Source organism: Tupaia chinensis, unplaced genomic scaffold (genome assembly GCF_000334495.1).
Source record: "Tupaia chinensis unplaced genomic scaffold, TupChi_1.0 Scaffold146907_1, whole genome shotgun sequence".
NCBI lineage: Eukaryota > Metazoa > Chordata > Mammalia > Scandentia > Tupaiidae > Tupaia > Tupaia belangeri.
Genome location: NW_006206760.1, coordinates 2,192,701 through 2,199,394, shown reverse-complemented (window position 1 = coordinate 2,199,394; position 6,694 = coordinate 2,192,701).

The window sequence follows — 6,694 nt, the reverse complement described above, 5'->3', positions numbered from 1 at the left end:
AACGGGCTGCAACCAGAGAGCCCTTCTGAGTCTAAGTAATGCTAGTTCCCGGTGTTCTTGGGGACAGAGCAGAGGACGGTGAAATGCTGTTTCCCTCTCATATTGCTAAGACCATCAACTCCGCATCCCTTCCAATGTGTATAAAGCATGCCATCTGCTCTTCGCCCGCTGTTGGTGTCTCAGGTCAGCTAAGTATAGATACTGCATACAGAATGCAAGTGTGGGGCCAGCAGGTGGCATGGTGGTTAAGAACACAGGACTCCCACATGAGCGATAACGGTTTGAGTCCCAGACGTGGCAGCTTGCTTTTTCGCTTTCCCTCTCTCACTCTGTCCCTCTCCGGTCAAATTAAAATATAAATAAATAAAGTTAAATCAAATAATAATTTTTTTTAAAAAGAATGTGAGCATGAACACAAAGGCTGTGGACAAAGTGGAGATAGAAGAGGAAGTAACGACTGATAAGAACTTTTCCGTTTACCTATCTGTCTGACCGATCTTTGTTCACTCTCTGCCCCGTGGAAGCAGCGCAACGTCTTCTGTGCTGTAAGCTGGGAAACGTCGCTGAGTGTACTAGCAGCCATCCGCCCAGTAATGAACCCACATGCTTGGACTTGTGTAGTGGTTACAATGTTTTCTCCAACAACCTGCAAATCAAAGTCAGTGGAGTGCTTCCTGTCTGTTAGGGAATCAGAAAGGAATGTATCAGACAGGAAGATACATTCTGAAACATTTTTTCCCTTAAAAGCTATCAACATCAATCAGTAGTTTTGCAACTGTTTGCTTCTTTTTCTTCTTTAAATTTATGTCTTCCATGAAAGATAGAAAGAGACAGAGAGAGAGAGGCTCCAGAGGGTCCCCAGGCTGCAACTCTCCTCCCACCCCTAATGTCAGCTGGCCGGGATCGTAAGCGGGAGTACGCATGCCCAGTGTGCTCAGGAAGGTCCCAGGAAGCAAACCCAGGACCCCTCCCATAGGATCCACCTGTGTCATTACTCTGCCAGTACCTGACCCCTTTAAATATTATTTTTTAAATGTAAAACAAGTATAGCGCGATGCTGGAAGTTTGTTTTTGTTTTCGTTTTTCTAAGGTTTTTTGCCATAGGGTATGTGTGCTGGCCGGAGAGAGACAGAGAGAGTAAAAGTGAGACGTCACCCCTGGTGGGGGGGGTGGCCGCAATCCCTTATCCTCCGGGGATGTGGGGCACGCATGTGCACGTGGCCGGCATGATTTCTAAGCCACCAGTGCAGACTCGAACCACAGTTATCCATTCGGGAGTCCATCACCTTAACCATCATGCCCCTGCTGGCCCCCCAATTTCTTTTCTTTTTTGAGAATGCATGGAAATAAATACACATACTTCACATTCATACTTGCTGTTGTAAGTTTATGGCATCGTAAATTAAAGACCTCCTAAAGTTTCAGGAAACTGGCAATACGGCATGTGACATATTAGAGGAAAGATCTTATCTGTATGTTACACACAGGGAAAAATATGGCCATACTTTAACAAGTTCTATTCCTTAAGGCTTCGTAGGCAAAGGGTGCTTTCTCATTCATTCTTTCATTCATTCAGACAATAGTTATGGGGACCAGCAGTTGGTGTAATGGCTATGTCGCTGGACTCCCATGTAGTCGACCGCAGTTCAAGTCCCGGATCCGGTGGCTTAAACTCATGTGGGGTGCGTGTGTGTGTGTGTGTGCACAAGATCCCGAGAGGAGAATGGAGGAGAAGGGATTGCGGCGTGACCATCCTCCCTGGGGGAGGAGAAGGGGTGATTTCTCACTTTCTGTCTCTCTGTCTCTCTCTCTTTCTGGCAAGCGCATGCACCCTATAGCAAATAAATAAATAAATAAATAAATAAATAAATAAATAAATAAATAAAACAAAAACAAAAACAAAACCTCTCCAGAAAATACTTATAATTACCTCTCAGCTAAGCAGGGAGGCAGAAAAGGAAGCCAGGTGCAAAGCCCATCAGAAAACTGCTACCACAGAGGCTCACCCAGGGTACTCTGAGAACACAGAGGAGGGACACACCCAGCCTGGAAGGCCCAGGACGAAGATTGTCAAAGGAGGTGACACTGGAGTGGAGTCTTAAAGACCAAAAGAATATACTGGAAAGAAGGGTATTGCAAAGGGAGAAAATATATTTAAAGACATAATTATGGAAGAAACGACCCATCCCTGCGATCTGTTCAAAGTGGTGCAGGACTGGAGAGGTAAAGGGGGTGAGATTATGAGGGACCTTCCAACTTGATGTTTGAACTTCACCTTGAAAGCAGTAGCAGATCAGAGAAGTCGGTTAAACGGGGTCCCCAGGGGTGAACAGAATTCGATTTGTATTTTAGGAAGCTCAGAAAGACTGGAGAGAAGTATTTAAGGTTCTTTTACAGAAACCTTTCTTTTCAAGGCGGAAAGCGTGACTTGAATACAGGAGACCTATTTACGAATGGGTGAATGAGAACGTGTGCATGAGAAAATGCACATTCCTTTTCATGCTCCCAACACTGGGCCTAGCAGTTCTTCAGAGAATGCTCTGGGGAGACCATAAGGAACAGTCGAACAGCAAACTCGTAATGCCCTTTCCTCCCTGTGTAAAGAGAGAAGTTCACCCAGAGAAAGAGCTTGTACACTGATCAACCACCCACCCACACCCTACAATTTCATCAGGAGTATGGTATATCCCTAAAACCAGAAAGAGTATGGTATATCCCTAAAACCGGGAGTCTGGTATATCCCTAAAACCAGAAGGAGTATGGTATATCCCTAAAACCAGAAGGAGTATGGTATATCCCTAAAACCAGAAGGAGTATGGTATATCCCTAAAACCAGAATGAAGTAAGAATTCCAAGGGACGTTTTAGCCTTGGCTGTCAGTGGGACAAGTGTGATGGCTCCCAAATGACCTTACTTTTTGGAGAAAGCAAGGGAGGGAAGTGAGGCAGATTGCCTGCAGGTGAATACCTGGTCTTCGCAGACAGAAGTTTGTTCCTGGAAGAATGGACATTATCGAAGCGTAGCTGAGCAACTAAATGAAGTTATTGGTGTTGCTTAGATTTCCCATCACATTTTCATGTTTATTCCCCTTTAGAAGTGAGTGAAATTTATGTTTTAAATTCTAGATCAACTTGGCTGCAGTAAGAAAACAGAGGAAATTTTTGTTTGTGTTTGGGGGCCAGGTTGCCAGGGATAATAAATTATTCTGGGGACCAAGAGACACTGAGTGAGGATCTGACGTAAATTTCAAGGGGATAAATTTGGTGTTTTGTTTTACTTGGCCACCTGTCTCTCTCAACCTGGAGATTCTTCATATAGGAGATTCTTCAGTCCAGGTCACAAGGTATCATCCAGTTATATCTTACACAGCTTTGTTTTTGTTTTTTTTCTTTCTTTTTTTTTTTCTTTCTTTTTTTTTTAAAAGAGGTTTTTGCCTTAGAGCACATGCACTCGCCAGAGAAAAAGAGACACAGAGACAGTGAGAGGGAAAATGAGAACCCACCCATCAGGATAGATGACCACACTGCAATCCCTTCTTCTTCATTTTCATCCTGGAATTTTGGACACACACACACACAGACACACACACACACATGCCCGGCATGAGTTTCAAACCACCGTATTCAGGACTTGAACCACGGTCGGCCATGTGGGAGTACAGTGATGTTACTTCTACACCATCTGCTGGCCCCATAGCTTCATATTTTAATGGTAGCTGTTAGCTGAAAGGAATTATAGATCTTGGGATCCAGATTTTGAACCTCTACCCTGTTTATATGGTTTAACCCTTTCACCCTCCCCACCAACACACCACGTCTTCAGAGAAGGAAATGAAAAGTCAAACTGTCTCTTTGTTAAGGGCATCCCCATGCCAGGGTTAAGCTCTGTTTACGATCAGTCCTGCACTTCCGCACTTAACCATATTAAAACAATCATTGTTAACCACCCCATCATGATGGCTGCCAATTAAAATCACTCTCAAAGGATGTTGTCTTGACATCATTACCGAGTTGTCAGAAGAGGAATCCAACTTTGAGGTCAAGGATTGCACTTGCGGTCCGTGCCATATTGCTTGCTTTCTGGGAAAAAAATATGAAGCCTTTGACAGCATTTATTGATCCATTGTTACTATCTGATTCTACAGATCATGGATGGGCCAAATGGAACACCTCAACCTAAGTTCTGAGCTGTGACCGCTTCTTTACACCTCGTTCCTTGGCGTCACCAGAATGAGCGATAAAAACAGCCTTTGCAAATTCTAACTTTAAATAGAGGAAAGCCGGGCTGTGTTTTAAGATGGTGTTAATATGTCCAAGTCTTAGGACTCAGTTAAAAGATAAGTTGCAGGGAAGTCCTTCGGCCATTACGAAAATGAACACAGCTATCTCTCCTATGTGGGGTCGTTCATTCATTCGAAAAACATTTGCTGGGTGGCTCTTCCATGACAGACATGGTAAACATGATGCTGGAGGAGTAACTGAACTAGGGCGAGTTCTGCTCCCAGGGAGTCACATTTCTGGGGAAGTACAGATACAGACATCTTAATCAGCTGGTACAGAGGGCTGAGAAGCCAGGACACAGGGTGGGGGCTTTCAGGTTTCCAGAGGCTGGTCGGAAAGGTGACAGAAGGCATGAATAGCTAAAAGTCCACCAGACTAAGAGTTATGCGAGGACCTCGCCATCAAGCACCTGTTGTGTTAGCAGCAGAGCAAAGAGTCCAGCTTAAGAGCAGGTGAGAGTGTGAGCAGCAAATGATGAAATGGTTACATTGCTAGACTCTCACGTAGTCGTCGACCACAGTTCAAGTCCTGGACCGGGAGGCTTAAAACTCAAGCTGGGAGAGGAGAATGAAGGAGAAGGGATTGCGGTGTGGCCATCCCCCCCTGGGGGGTGATTTCTCACTTTTTGTCTCTCTGTCTCTCTCTGTCTTTGAGCTGAGCACATGCACCCTATGAGAAAAAAATCAAAAAAAGAAAAGAAAAGAAAAGAAAAGAAAAGAAAAGAAAAGAAAAGAAAAGAAAAGAAAAGACAAGACAAGACAAGAAGAGAGCTGGTGAGCATAAGCCCTGGGAACTGAGGCTAGCAGCAGGAAGCCAAATTGCAAGGGATGTTTTTATCTGATTACTGTTACTGCATGACCCAGCAAATAAAGTGAAAAAAAAAAAATACGGATTAATAAATCAAAGGGAATAGGCTTCAGAGTAGAACAAGCAATATATTCAACAAAAATAAAGAGGTGGTATATGGGAATTTGTTTCTTAAATTAGGATTCATTCTTTACTAAAATTGTAATCTGTTTTTATTGCAATGCTTTGCTTTTCTAGTCTTTCTTATCATAAACCCAAAAGAAAAATACAGAATTAAAACTTGAAAGCCAGGTAAGTAACTAAGACCAAAAGGGGAGGAAAAGATTACAAGAAGAATACCATTCGCAGATAGTGAGCGCAAATGTTAACACTGAATACTTGAGTGAAAGCTGAAAAATGGTAGCCAATTCCCAAAATTCAGGCTGTGGGTTTACACTGCTATCTTTTGTGCTCAAAGACAATGTTACTAAAGTGATTTTTATGTGTAGGTGTCATTACAAAGGCAAGGAGGGTTGTTCCTCCAACATGGTTTTAATTTACAAAAAAAATGTGTCTTGTGGGGCCAGCTGGTGGCTTGGTTTTTAAAAAAACTTTTTAAAAAGTATCCTTTCTGGGGCTATGGGCTTTCTCCTTGCTAGAGTTTCTGATGCAGCTCCTTCCTGATTGCAACTGTATTACATTGTTCCTTCTGTTTCCCTCCAACTAGCAGTCAATGTCAATGTTTCCCTGTTTACTTTAAGTTGCTTTTTCTAACCATTTCCCAAGTAGACTGCGAAAAACGTCTCTGAATAGATCACCCAGCCGCCCAGGCTGCTACAATGTGATTCTATATTTGATTGTCAGTCTTTTGGACTAAGTTGCTCGCCTGAGTTGGGTTATAATATTATGACACATACTGAAGATCTCCTGAGCAAACTGAGCTGGGGAGAATGATCACCTTCAGCCACCACCGACACCACACAGCGCTCGGAGTGACAAACACCCCATCTGCAAATAATGAACACGTGCTTTACTTTGAGAACTAAAAGCAGGTGGGCGTTTCGTGTCCACATCAGAGACAAAGAAGAAGGCCTTTTCCTTCCCTTCTCCTCCATGAGCTCCTCGGGAGCAGGGTCATCATTGCTAGGTTCCAACTGGATGATGAATTAAGATAGGTAAAGCGCTTTAGGTCAGTGTTTGGCATAAATTATTCTCCGCCCCTCGCAGATAGGCGTCAATAAACGTTTGCTGGAGGAATGAAGAAGGAACCCACTTTTTAGGATTCGTAGCACCCACCATTGGACAATATGATCACGGTCAGGATGCCGAGGGTCCTAACAGCGCCGAGAGCACAAACCCACTAGCTAGCGCGGTGATTATCGGATCCTTGCACGGGCAGTGGGGACTGGGGAAGACAGGCAACTCTTGCTAGCTCCCTCGAAGCTCTGAGACGACGCAGGCCGGCTTCCAGATCGCCTCCCCGCCCCGCAGAGACCTCTTCCCAAACTTCCACCTCCAGGAATTCCCCTGATCCCAGTTTCACCCGCCCGAGAACCAACAGACTCTTACTCAGGCCCGTCGCACCCCGCCCCTCCTCGCCAGAGCCCCTCCCAGCCTGGCGTTTTCCC